At 47.5% G+C, this 14,581-nt stretch overlaps 1 long non-coding RNA gene across 6 annotated transcripts in view; it reads right to left on the bottom strand.

The window, feature by feature from the left end:
* Window positions 1-2,335: 2,335 nt before the first annotated feature.
* The window catches only part of LOC149916430 (uncharacterized), a 41,398-nt gene continuing 29,152 nt past the window's right edge, over window positions 2,336-14,581 (bottom strand). For 5 of the 6 annotated variants that reach the window (XR_016470107.1, XR_016470113.1, XR_016470111.1 and 2 more), the window contains 4 exons: window positions 14,403-14,474; window positions 12,571-12,713; window positions 10,976-11,056; window positions 2,336-9,762 (listed from right to left, as the gene is read on the bottom strand). This is a non-coding gene — a long non-coding RNA (uncharacterized LOC149916430). The other variant, XR_016470108.1, reaches the window with a different exon arrangement.

Genomic DNA, 14,581 nt, shown 5'->3' on the forward strand with positions numbered 1-14,581 from the left:
AGCAAGGGGAGACAGCCAGCCCGGAGCCCCTCTGCTGTCTGTGTTCGTGGGGATGAGGGTTCACCACCAGACAGCATTCCCATGGCCAACACTTGTGGTGCTTTCATCACATGCTCTGGTCTGACCCACACGAGGAACTCTTGGGGCCGTACAAAGCGAAACAAAGCCCCGCGAGTGTCCCTGCCATGCACAGGGGTGAGTGCTGCTGCCACTAAAACAATGTTTGCAAGAAAACTGCTAATGAACTTTGGGTTTCCTCCTTTAACCCCCTGGGAGTTGCAGATCACTTCTGTGGAAGCCAGCCTGGGATAACTCCTTGCTTATTGAGAAAAGAAAAAAAAAACACCAGTTCCTTTTTCAGTGAACATGTGCAAATTCCAACCTTTCATATCACTGCTTCTTAGCGGCGCAGCCTCCTCCCCGGCCCCGTCTGCAGGCCCAGCTAGCAAGCAGATGAGACGGGGCTGCACAAAGCCCACATGGCCAGGACAAGGCCTTCCTGTGCCGTTTCAGACGAGTTAATCATCTCTCTAAACTTGTTTAGCGAGGCTTAGTGCAAACACCCATTAAAAAAAAAACAGCAATTTACGGCATACCATGCAAGCTTCATTTACGAAGAAACACGTTCATCCTCAGATGGGTTTAAAATGGGGTTATAAGTAAAGTCACCCACCCTTACTCCATATTTGAATGCCAGACACACTCTCGGGAGAACAGGAGCAGCACCAACCACATCATTTTAAAAAAAACTTAGAATAATCCAACCACTTGCTTTTGTTGCACATCACACGCCCAAGCCCAGGCTTTGATGAAGATTCACCTCGGTGTTGCCTCTCTGTAGGCATCTCATGGCTCTGTGCTACTTGCTGGCAGCACCGGGGCTGTGCTCCATCCCCATGTTGAGATGGACCCGGTTCCTGCAGCACAGGTAACAAACAGTGCCACGTTCATTAGGTGCCACTAAGCAGCAAAAGATCAGACCACCCCTCTGCAACGCGTATGTCGTGTTTGTCTCCAGACATTTTGCAGAGCAGAAGGAAAACAAACAGCAGGGAATGGAAATGGAGCAAGCGTGTAAAGTTCAACACAAAGTGGAAGCACAGAGCTGGTACAGAGACAACAAATTGGGATGGATGGTCCTTTCACTACTGCCAAATACTAGGGGACAGGCTTGTTGTGAGGAGGGAACCCTGACACCACTTGCCTTTGGTTCCCGTTGTTGGGATTATTGTTTTAAGCTATGCTTAATTGTCATGTCTCCACAGCCACATCAAAAGCTGAGAAGATTAGGTTACAGGGAGTGTTTGATGTCAAAATACAAAATAAATAAAAGGAAAGCTGAAAAGGTAGCCTATTTTCCATGATGTCTAGTGAGGATTTTACCTCTCTTTTTTTTTTTTTTTTTTGCAAAGGTTGCACTTCTTTAGTGGCAATAGTTCATTTGCTTCCAAACAACTCCACCGCTTTCCTGCAACAGCTCAAAGGGTTAATAGCCCCCCTTTGATGGCAAACATGGTATAATTAACGCAAACTTCTTAAGTATCCTGGTGACCTGTAGATGGCCACATGAGAATTTTGTTATTTACTGACTTGCCAAACGTTTATTGCTTATAGCAGGACAAGTGGGAAGCAGGCATTAATTCTGATGCTGTTATCTGTGATTGTGTGTAAAGTTCATAGCAGAGAGTGCCTATATGTCAACTGCAATTAAACATTTCCCAATCTTTTTGAATGAATTTCACGTTGGTGGAGGGGATTGGACTGGCGGCCTTGCAAACTGAAATGCTGCCCCTGGCAGAGGCACAACACAGCACAACTTCCCCTTACCTGCAGGCTGAAAAAGAAAAGTCTGGCACCGTGGAGCATTTGATCCTTGGCTTCTTCACTGAGATGGTCAAATCAGTACTGACAATGGCATGGCACAGAGGGAGATTTTGTGGTGTGATATCTCGACTTGGAAACCAAAAACAGAGCCAAAAGTGGCTATCAGGTGAATATGTTCATTTATTACCAACCTGGGCTGGATTAGAACACATGACCTAGAAGTAAAACGTTTCATTTAACCCAACTCCCTGGGCCATCTGGTCCTTGCAAGTAAACATTTCTAAGTGAGATTAAGTGACTGTTCTTTAAGCATGGTGATCTGAGTGCAAACCAGGCTGCTCTGGATCTAACAGATCAAACCTCAGCAGCCGGCTGGTGCCGATTCAGAAACACCCTTTGCTTGAATGGCACTGGGTGCAATTCTCTGCAGTGATTCTTGGTTCAGTCTGAGTGTCACTTTCAGATGAAAAAAAAAAAAAAAAAAAAGAATAAAATTAGCCACCAGGTAACACAATAGAGAATCAACCCCTCCTGCAAGGGAAGGTTTCTACATACCGCAGAGGGAGGGAACTGCTACTGTTTGGTCTATAAAAACTGCATCAGGGAAGTATAATGTTAACCCAGCCTATGCGGCAATGCCAAGGAGAAACCAGCTACCTGCCTACATCCTGCTCCCATGTCCGTACGGTTCTGCGCTCTGGGCTGCAGGGAGTTACTTGCAGGAAAGCTGGCTCTGGCTCATGAGGGCCAACGGCATCCATAAATCATTTGAAGTTGGGCCTGTCAATGGCAGAGCGTGAGCATGGACTTGTTTCTTCTGAACACTTCAGGGCTTCACCAAAGTCCTCCTCAGTTGCTTTGTTTTCCTCTAGAGCTCAACTCCTTGTGCCCACCCTCCATCACAAGAGAGGATGCAGCAGATTTCTTTTCTTGGGACACAAGAGTAAAAGAACACTTATGTTGACTGTTTTGATTATGATTATCTTCCATTTGCTCCCACCTACCCACACTGGCATTTTGGTAGCAGGTTATACTGCTGGAGGGATTTTTGGGTGTCTCTGGAAACTCCTAAAGGATTTTACTGTAAAATTTACATTCATTTACCACCTCCTACTGTAATTCAGTTCTTTCTCTAATCTTTTTCTTTCCCCTCTTCCCCCCCCCTTTTTGTAGCCCCAAGTAAAAGTACCCCATTTTGACAGTTGACCTGTTAGAAGGGAGCAGACAGACCCACATCACTCAGGTAACCTCTGTGCCCACAGGCACTCTGTGACACTGCAGCTCCCCAGCTGAGCGCAGATCCAGCACAGGGAACACGTTCCTGGTGACAACGCATCCCAGGAGACAGAGCACTGCTCTCCTGGCGCCAGGGCTCACCGCGATCCTCCCACGCTCGCTTTCTGATAACGAGCAAAGGTGCACGACTCCGTGCCTCAGTTTCCCCTCTGCGAAACAGGCATCTCAAAGACACAACCTGCCCTATCAGCTGCCTGCGAGTGCCGACTCGCTCATCCCAGCAGACTTCTGGGCAAGTCGGAACAAAGCTCGGCGTGTGGTGTGCGCTGCTAGGCATCGAGGAAGGGCACAGCACTCCAGGTTAGAGGCTCCTCCCTGCCTCCTCCATGCAGCTGTGTGCAGGGCAAAAGTGACACATCGCAGGAATTAGTCATTGCTCTGTGCTGCCCGCCTGCTCCCTGTGCTGCATGCAGCCTGTCCATTGTGAAGCCACGCTGTCTCCATCTCCCATGCTGTTAGCTGCTGGCCTTCCTTTCACATGCCCTGATGGTCGCTAGAAAACTGCGAGAGAACACAGTCACCGTATGAAACAGCACTAATTTGTCTCCAGGCCTTTCCCCTCCTCCGCCCGCCGTGCTCTCTCGCTGCTTAACGCTTAAACCAGCTGAAGTTTACAACAAATCAAAGCCTCCCTATAGGCCCAGATTGTCTAAATACAGAAAACAGGAAGTGAGTAACCTTCAACGGGAAATTGTTCATCCGATGGAGGCCAAGACCCAAGGCCTGGTGCTGCTCGGTCCTGCCCTGCAGAGGCAGCACGCATTGCGCCGGGAGACAAACTTCTCATACGGTCAATTTGCGGCCACTCTGAATGAGGAGATGGTGTAGGACAGCAGCTGGGCAGCTGGGAGGGTTGTTTTTAAGGAGATTGGGGATGAGATGGAGAAAAAGCCAAGGGTGGAAAGAGGAAAAAGAAAAGACGCATGAATCCAAACCTCCTCGGAAGCTGAAGGTGGTAAAAGTGTTGCAAACACTTCCAGCACAGAAGGGAGGGAGGAGATGCGTGACAGCCCACTTGGTGATGGAAGGGAGAACACTTCATTTCCTAGGCAGAGCGAATAATGATTTATTTTTGAAGAGTAACTTGCCTGCTTTGCCCCCTAAGGAAAGATCCCAAATTATTTTACCGGCTGTTTATCTAAGTGTTATATTATTCACTACTCAATTGCAGCCATTACTGGGGTGGAACACAGCAGCTGTTTAACAACTCAAAACAATGCCCCCTTTTTTTTCTTTAAAAAAAAAAAAAAAAGAAAAAAAAAAGGGAAGGTCATATTAAGATCCTTTCTAACTGAAGGTGAACTTCTTGTTACGTGCTGCATCCAGTGAAATAAAGCTTTGCTCACATTCACACTCCAGCCAGAATCCCCCAAACTCCAAAAACCAGCGTATATAAACACATCCAGCCATGCCTCAGCTTTTCCACCCTAGCTCTGGACAGGGCCAATGGACTGTGTGACACAGAGCAGCCTCTGGGCCATAGATTGCTTTCTTCTGACCCTTTGGAGCCTGTTTATCCTACAGGCTTTTTTCCACAATGACTTCACCAGATTTCTTATGGTTTATGTGAGAGAGTAAAACTGTAAAACTGGATTCATGGCATTTGCCTCACAGAGATTTGCTCTCTTCACAGAGATGAAGCTTAGTTAGATGCTTTGCTAACAAACCAGCTGGCTAGCAGAAAGACGCTCTTAATTAAACAGCCTCTCTGGGGAGAACTCTGTCTTTTTTCCCATCGCAACAGGTTTCCTCTTTGTCCTTTGGTGGGCAGGTGTTGTCCCATTGGGACATGGAAAAGGGCAGGCTCTGATCCCACTGAAGATAGTCCCATTGGTAACAGATCAGCAGGGGCATCCCTAGATTGTGGGAGAGTGTGCCTATCTTGCTTCACTGGCTGGTGCATAATAGAGCTGGCTCCCAGTGATACATCCATGGCTTTTAACGAGAGTCCTGTTCTCCAGAGGGGTAATGAAAGGGAAAGGAACCTGGAGGGCAATGTCTGTGTCTGCCATTGCCAGAAACCACAGCTGGTCCTGCAAGTGATGGGAACAGAGACAGCGCTTCTATCCAGGAAAGATGCAAAGAAATGCTTTCCCACTGCATTATCTGCTCGCTTTAATCTCTTTCTCCACCACTTTCACACCAGGAAGCGAATTTTGCTCCAATAGAAGGTGAGGTGCAGATAATCTCAGGGAAGGAAACAATACTTACTGTAACCCCTGGTCTCAGCCAGCCTTTCGTTCTTTCATGTTGATGGTTGCAGCAGCTCTGCCCTGACTCCTTGGGATTGGGTGTGCAGGCTAAAAGAGGTTAGGGAGCTCCAGCCACATCTCTGGCCTGGCTGACCAGGGAACAATGGTTGTGACCTGCCCAGCAGAGCCTGTCTGCCTGCAGTCCAGACATAGCAGAGAGCAACTTTTCCTCTACTGACCTTGCACTCACAAGGATTGAGATAATATTAGCAGGGATCTCCAGTACATTTCCTTCTGTGCTTTCCAAAGTGATCCAGGAGGCAATCTGTCCAGAAGTATGGACTCCAGAAATCTACAATGAGCTCTATGCCATCTGATCCAGGTGGTGTAGTGCCTCTACTCACTCTGTTAAAGTAGGATTTACCACCCTCACAAAGCATTGCGACAATGCATTAAAGGATGAATGCATAAAGCTGAAAATGTGCCGCAGCTAAAGAATGCAGCTGTGACCGCAAACAATGCCATAGGCATGTTGACAAACTATACACCAGGTTTGTCCAATGAAGGAAATTCTCTTACCGACACTGTTCAGACACAGGCTCTTTGAATTTCCTGTCCGTGGTGAGACTCCTTTGGTCAGTGTCATTCCAGCTCCAGCAAAACTGTCCATGAGGGACCCATGGCTCCTCAGCAAGGGTCCTGAATCCTTTAAAGAGTTAACCATGAGCTCCTGACTCAATGCACAGGAATGCAGCCACCTCAGGTGGAGTCTCACCAGAGCCAGCCTTGAGCACAGCACTGCCTTCATGGGAGCCCATACAACTCTGAACTCAACAGCAACCACATTATGTTGCATGAGGATCAGCAGGAACTGACATGGGACCAGCATGGGACCAGATGCTCCCATTTTAAATCTCATTTCACTTTTTTCCTCCACTATGTTATTCCTTAGTACCCCACAGAGACTGTGCTCCTTTGGCCCAAGCTCTCTGCACCAGTTGTGCATCTTTTCACCTGCACCCTCTTTCTCAGAGCTCCCTTTCCAATGTCTCTCACATTTACACCCTTGCAGAATTTACCTTTGTGGCTCACAAACCAGCCACGTTCCTTTACTTCTGCTCCATTAGTGTCTATTGGGTGTGGGAAGACCAACCATTCTCCTTGTGATGCCATTGCTGCATGCCACCATGTGATCCATCCCTGTCAATGCTATAGCTCTGCCTGACATCACTGCCCTGCTGGCGTTCCTACAGCCTGCTTTCACTTTTAATCCCAATGCTGAACAAACCCAGCTCTTTTCTCTATGTACGCATATGTATGTATTTAAACAAATACACCCCACCACAAAAAGAGACCTATTTTCAAGGCTTAATATGCTCCAAGTTCTGCTGTGGACTCTTCCTCTTTTGTTGCAGCTGTGGTTTATAGGGCAAGCTTTGTGGCTTTGCAAGAGTCCTTGGATGCCTTGGGAAATGTTCTGCAAAAGCGAGCTTTCTCTCCATGTGTTCTGCACTCCAGCCACCAGGTCCTGAAATCTCTGTGCACAGGATTTCCCCTATTAAAATGGAGACAACGCCTACTTGCCTTTCAGGCAGAGCTTCTGATTGATACTAGTTGTTTATAACTGCAGTATCAGGCAAAGAAACAAGAGTACCAGCTAGACTCCCTCCTACATCATCTGCTCTATGTGAGCCACAGCACAATACCAGGATGCTCTGAACAGGCTCAGAAACACCACCTCACAGCCACAGAAGGCCTGGCTACCTGATGTAAGCTGCTTTGCCACAGCTCTGCAAAGAGTAAGACTTTAGCCACTGCCTTAAACGTCTCCATGCATGACATGAGAGAAGCAATACCAACTACCTTGTAGAAATAAGGGAGAGCCTACAAACACTAAACAACCCGAAACAATGAAGGCTACACCCTCTGCCTCCCCTGTGCTCGTCCTAGTTACTCACAAGAGAAGGTAACTGGCTTAAAAGAGTTGAGGATTAACCTAACACACCTGGGTACCACCTGCTGCTTTACTGGCTCCAGCTCACAGTCCTGTGACAAGCTGGGCGCTTGACAGCAACATCCCTTTGAAATACCAGATTTGCTAAGGGTTTGGAAAAGCCTTGCTCTAGCACAAGGTAATTGTCAATACGCATGAAGACAAGCCTCCTGGGGCTGGCTGGCAGCAAGGAGGGGATAACTTAGGGAAAGAAAACGCTACAAGCACAGCACAAGGCACGCTCTTCACAACCAAACAGCAGCTTAGCCCTGTAGAGTTAGAACAGTATTAAGGTTTCTCTGAGAGACAAAGCACACAAATGCTGAAAAGAACAACAACAAAAAGCCACTCTACGAAGCGACAGAAAGTTGTCTCAAGGTGAAAAGCACATTTGTCCAGCCTTGCCTACTTGTAGCCTGACAGAGAGGGTGGTGTGAGATATGAGGCTGAGCAATTTGCAGCCTTCTAGTTCCTCCTCTCTCACCTCTTCCTCTGGTGGGAAATGAAAGAGACTTCTTTTGTGGAAGGAGGGAAGGAGGTGTGCAGTGAGAGTGTGTGCTGGGAAGGATCCCAGCGTGCAAGCATGTGAGCAGGGCTGCGTGCTCACAAACACACGCGTGTGCACAGTTATGCTGAAGTGCTTGGGGCCGGCCCAGGGCCATTTCTCAGAAATCTCCTCATGCGTGTCTGAAAAGGTGGATCAGGCAGCGGAAGCGGTGAAACCACCACCATGCCCAGGCCCCAAATGACTGCCTTTTCTCTCTCTTTTTTTTTTTTCTTCTTCTTTTTTCTCAGCTCCCCCCACTCCTTCCTCCTTCCCTCCCCGCCCCACCCTGCTGAACCGCAGCACCAGAGCGGCAGAACCTGATACTGGAGGAGAGTGAAGGAGGCAGCCACCGCCAGCCATCATCCAGTTCCCTCCTCCCTGCTGCCATCCTACTATTGTAGTAGCACGACCCCTGCCTCTGTGAAGGCTCAGGCCTGGGGGAGCATGGCAGGAAGGGCAAAATGAGCTGATGGTAGGATAAAAAGTTTGGTTTTCTTTCTTCCCTCTTCAAAGCATGGCTAGGTTGCTGTCTTCTCCCTGGGTGAGCTGCACGGGCTGCGAGGCTGAAGAGAAGATGGAGGCTTGGATGAGAGCCTCCTAGGGGACAACTTCGGCTGCAACTCTCCTCCAACCAATATCACTCCATCAAGTCTCTTTTAGCCTATTTTCACTACAATGGGGACAAAAAAAGGGCGTGTGTCACCATTCCCACCCACCACATCAGGCGGAGAGAGGGGAAGCATGCCTGGAGCCCTCACTCCTGTTTACTGCTCTTTGTTAGCAGCAAAGTTTTCCTCTTGCCATGCTTCCTGATAGCAGTGGGCCAAGCAGTGAGACTGTAGCCTGAGCCCCCTCCATCTGCAGCCTAAAATGGCGGCCGGGACAGGCCTCAGCCCTGTGATGGCGGACAGCCCTCCGCCATCCCCACCGAAGCTCTCACCACCCCAGCACCTTTCCCTGAGGGAAATATACTGGATCTGCATCATGTGCTGCAAATTTCCTCCTCCTGTTGAGGAAGAAACGCTGGAAAGTTATAAAGGCCCAAACTCTAAAGGCAGTTTTGGCAACGATGTTGGAGATCTGCTTGATAGAGCACATTCAGCTCTTCTAATTTTGGGGCACTGCTGGGTCAAAAATAAACTTTACACAAAGTAAAACAAGACAATTTTTACTTTGCACATTTTCTGTATAACAAAAGGTACTGAATGAAAGAAGGGAACATGGGAATCTACAAAGTGGAAGGGTGGAAGGGACAAATTGAACACTGCAAAAAAAAAAAAAAGAAGAAGAAGAAGAAGTGTAGTGCCAAGGGAAAAATAGAAAAATGCATTGAAAGGAATTAAGAAATTGAGGTGTCACCTGAGGTTGTCCTGAACTCTACCTGGGTGTGAGGAAGATGGAGTCATTATGTGGAACAAAAATTAAAGGAAAATAGAAAAAACGAGTAAATAAAGATGGCAAGAAATAAGAGCGTGCAAAAGCCCACTCAGAGATCTAAGGATTAAAAAGAAAACCTTTAGTAGAAATGGAAAACAGGGAGGCAACCAAACAAGAATATTCAGTCAGTTAAGGCTTGCAGGGAAAAGATAAGGGCAGCAAAAATGCAGAATGAGTTAATTATAGCCAAAGGGATTAAGGAGAATAAGAGGCCTTTTACAAATATATCAGGGGAAACAGAAGCACTAGGTAGAAGGTGGGTCTGTTAATAATAGGTCAGAGTAGGGAAGGAAAATAATGAAACAAGGGGACAAATCATGCCAAGAGCTATGTGGGCATCTTCCTGCTACCAGACAGCCTGGGACCTCCATAACTGAGGTAGGGTTCGACCCAGAGACTCTTATCCACAAGCAGACATCTGAGCTGGGTATGGAGATGTGCCATGAAGCTCTGTGCAACACCTGACACCTTCCCTGAAGAAATCAAGATGAATATTTTCAGTGACTGCCCCAGTTAAGGCAGGCTCATACAATAAAACAGCAGGGGCTGATGGAGGAGAAACTGCCTGGATTTTTGTGATGTAGGAGTCTGAAAGAGTTAAGGTTATCCATGTATGTGGTGCAGTGGCCTCAGAAGAAGACCTTGCTAAAACATGTCCAAATATCTATGGGCCTTTCTTTGACTTGTGTTGCCTTAGCTAGGTTATTTTTTCTTTGTCTGCCTTGGTCAGCCCCACAGACAGCAACCAAGGGTAACACCCAGCAAATCCCTTAGGGCTGGAAGCAGGGATTGGCACATATTAGGACTCTGTAAAACTTGCATTTCACTGACTCGTGAGCCAAATTCTAACCTTTTAAGAAAGTTTGCGCAAGGATTTGAAGCATTTCAGATATGCACACATTCCTGCCATCAGGATTTTGGCTTTCTCCTGCTCCAGAAATAAAATTTGGCTCCAAATCCCAGGTTTCCCTCTCAGTTCCTATATAAACAAGAGGCTCAGCTAGGAAAATGACAGAGTATTTATATTTTGTCAAAGTTAAAAAAAAAAAAAACACAACAACACATCAGAGGATAGAAACTATTTTGCCCAGCTCTTTCATAGGGGGAGCTTATAGCTGTCCTGTCTGTGGGCTGCTGGAGGCTTTCCCCAAACCAGACCCCTCAGGCACGCTCCAGCCCCCATCTGCCAGGCAGGAAACAAAGGGCCAGCGCCTTCCTGGCAGGAGACAAGGTGCCAACCTGCCTGTCTCTGTTTACCAAAGGGAGGGATGTTAGCTGGGTGCGAATGGGGGCTGGGACCATGGCAGGGCGGGGGCCATTTGTCCTCCATTCCTGATTCTCCCTTCCGCCACTCTGGCTGTATCCCTCTGATTTTCACTTCTTTGAAGTGCTTTAGATAATTAGCAGGCTGAGTAGAAAATAAAAACTACGTTTTAAAATAAGATTCTATTTCTGCAAGGGAAAACGTGACAGCCTAGACTCTTGCGAGCCAGTTCCCCACAGCTCCATACACCAGAGATACAGGGTGCTTTGGCCCACGGGTCAGCCATGCAAAACACAAGGGTGTTACACAGGGCTGAGCATGTGGCTCTGTAGGCTGGGCACTGACAATGGAGGCTCATTCCACACCCATCCACTCAAGTCCCCACAAATGACAAAACCACTGCTGACTCCCTTCCGTTTTACCTGTGTTGTGCACTGCAGGGTGAAGTCAGCGCTCTCCATCTCCCTGTTGCCTCTTTGCACTTTCAACCCGAGTATGTAAAACTACAGGAGGAAAGAGAGGTTAAAATAACAGCAGTCAATAATTAAAGACAGAGAATATACTGACATTTATAGGTCTTCCCCTTCCACCAGTTATGCTTTTACTAACATAATCTCTATTGGGTGTTATGTTAGTGGGACTCTCCAAAGAGTCACCAAGCAGGAGATCAGAAGAGCTATAACAAAAACAGTTATATGCTATCACTTGAAACTAGATAATCTCTGAGGTCCTATCCATCCCAAGCCATTCTGTGTTTCTACAATTCTGTGATTTGGTATTGAACCCTAAACTGAGGAGTGACACACAGGTGATGCTGAATGCTGAATTTATAGGCAAGTGTACATGTTCCCTCACCTCTGTCCCTCCTGGAGGCTGGAGGAGGGACAGAGTTTGGTGGCTCCTAGCCTGCTCCTGCCCTGCACAGAGCCCCCCCTTTATTCCTCTTTTCCTTTTGAGTACCCCTTCCATCTCTCCCAGCTGCCCAGGAATCGGTTTGTAAAATCCAGCCAGCAGGAGAGGTGTTGTCACAGGAGGGAAAAGAAGCAAGGAGCCAAGAAGCTTCAGCACCGAAAGGAGCAGCTGTGGCGGAAGGCAGCACTTGGAGTGATCTCATGAATCAGCCATGACATTATCTGCAGTGAAATGCCTGGGAAGGGGTTTCCCATGTCCTACCCTGACCTGCAAGATTGACTCCATGGGGGCCTGAAGGGCATTTTGATTGCCAAAGACAAAGGCTAGATCAGGAGGAAATGATATTTTATTTAACCTCTGCGTCGAGGTGGGGGCCCGAGGGGAGGGCAGAAGCAGGGGGGAGGTGACAGAGGCGTGGGGATAATGCTGGGGGATTCACAGCAGATAACTCTGTAACATATGGGCTTTCACTAAAGCACATGTCCCACCAAAAAGCCGATTTCTCTCAGTGTGCTGTCAGTTGCTGCCAGGGCAGTTTGCTCCGTCAGGGCTGTGCTCTGCCATACAACGCCCCATTCGGTGCCAATATGGAACTTCCTTTTGGGAAAGGGTTGCAGTAATTGTCTCTCCTATTTACACAGTGCTTTCCAGACAACGTGCCAGAGCCTGGAGCCCTTATACAGGCAAAGCTCCCAGGGACACCCTGACTTGGCTCCAGTGTCAGCTCTGAGCACTCGGCACGGTGTGTGATCAGGCAGGGGACTGCAGACCTGTTAGTGCAGGGAGCAGCCATCCCCAAAGTGCCCCATTCCCAAAGTGCTCATAAAAGAAATCAGCATCAAAAGCACTCTGGAGTGGTAGTGTGGGGTGAGCTTACCTCCTATTTAGAAAGCATTAGATCTACAAAGGCTTTAAATATCTTCCTGATGTGACATGCCTGTAGGAAGTTGCTGTAGATGTCCTAAGGACCCGTGTGATCTGAGGGTGGGAGGGTAAGCCTGGAGGGATGGGAGCACAGGGGAATGCAAGAGTGCCTGGGAGGGAGGGTGGTGGGCTTTATGCAATCGAGCCCTGGAGGAGAGGTGGGGGGTCACAGTGGTACAACCTGCAGTGCCAGCAAGGTGAGGCCACGGAGGTGGAGTTCATTCTGATCTTCCTCTGATGAGCCTGAGAGCTCCACTCACAGCACATGGAAGGTAACATGTGGTTCTGAACAGTTCCAGTTTTGCTGATCCTCTCTGTTTTCAGCTGACACAGAAACACAAGTGAGGTAGACCAGAAGTGTGAGAAAGGGTAAAGGCCTTCCTTCACTCCAGATCGTTTTCTGATCAGATCAAGTGGGCATAGAGTGGCATTTCATTACTTCCTTTGGAAGGCAGTTTCCACACTTCTTATACATGCATACATACAACCCAGGATGTATTGTGCCAGATTTCTGTTTTCACCATTAAGTAGAAAGCAGTCATGGCTGTCAGCATGAATTCTTACAAGTGCAAAGGACATAAAAGTGGCACCCCCTCCCATCTTCCCACAGTACCAAAATATCACGTGTCAAAGATGCTCCTGCTGAGAGATGAATTCCCCCTTCATGCAAAGTTTGGGGACTGAGGGTTGTTCCAAGTGTTTCTATTTCAGACACTTGGTCTTTGACCAACTCATTGCATTTCAGGCTTGTGCTGAAGACCTGAGGACCATATTTGTTTGTATTCCCCCTGCACTCAGGGCCCTGATCGCATCTGCTTGTGCAAAACTGCAGCCTGCCCTAAGCACGTTCCCCAGATATGTGGTTCCTTAGAGGTCCTGGGTAATTCGGGGCAGGTCAGGCAGACACCAGCTCTCCAGCTCTGCTGTGCAGGGAACCCACAGCACAAACTGACCCATGGGGAGCATGACCCAAAGTGTCAAAACAGGGCCTTTTACATTTTCCACTGCCACCAAACCTGTTTGACTGAATTGCAGGTTAAAAAGGCATTGTGTCTGTAATTGTTGGGCTTTAGAGAGCATGTCTTTTCCTTTAATGAAATACCTCGCTCATTCCATTCGAAAGGGAACCAAAGACTTCTCAGGTTTATGATAAAGTTGTAAAAATTTTATTTACCCCATATTTCCTGCTGGGTTATTTATGAGGCATTTTGTCAGCTCTCATAAAACTGCCTAGTAAAATATATTTTCTTACCAAAAAAATAAAATCATTTGTGTGGGACATCTTGAGAGCAGCGAGGACAGAGTTAATGGGATACACACACGTTCCGACCCCGGGAGAAAACAAAACAGAACAAAAGCCAGGCATTGTTGTGCTGTATTAGTTAATAATAGATTTAGAGCTGAAATCCTGCTCCCACTGATGTTACTGGAAGTTGGTCCTTAATAGAAAATAATCAGAGAACCAGCTGCCATGAAATGCCGAGCCCCAAAGTGAACCTGAAATGCATCAGAGCGCCTCAAAAACACATTTCTCCTGTTGGAATTTCACAACAAAGAGCAGCTTGGCAACTTTTTACTTCCAATGCGGTGACTTCGATTTATTTAACTCTGGGAGAGATTCAAATTGCCACTCAGAGCTTGAACCCAAGGTCAGCTGTTTGTTAATAAAATCACTTTTACCTAGATAAGCTTCGAGCTGCACAAAGTGAAGCTCCTTAACAAGAAGATGAAGGAAATCCCATTGTGGCAGCTGCTGTCAACTAGCCCAGGCACAGGAAAAGCACAACCCACCCACTCCAGGCACAGCTGGGGGAAATTTGCCTCTCTTGGAGCACTGCTTCTCAGTAGTGTGTCACATGTTTGCATCTGCTCCGTTCTCCATGATCTGAACTCTCTCATTTTCTTTCTCCCCAGCAGTGCTTATGTTCCCTAATCCCAGTGGGAAGCTTGGAACACTGTGTCTGTAGCTCTGCATTCCCCCAACACCCTCATTTCAGCCCTTGCATCACTTACCACGTGCAGATGGGTTGGACTCAGGTAAATTCTCCTTTTTTTCCACCCAGGAGCTCAGCAAAGGTATTCTAGCTGGGAGGCAGCAGACATATAAAGGAAGCAAGAAAACAATGAATAAAAGGCAAAAGAAAATAGCCAAGGAGAGTTGTTTTTAAAATAACAGCAGCTCGATGCTGGGA

The sequence above is a fragment of the Phasianus colchicus genome, chromosome 11, assembly GCF_987193195.1.
Source record: "Phasianus colchicus chromosome 11, bPhaCol1.hap1.1, whole genome shotgun sequence".
NCBI classification, from domain to species: Eukaryota; Metazoa; Chordata; class Aves; order Galliformes; family Phasianidae; genus Phasianus; species Phasianus colchicus.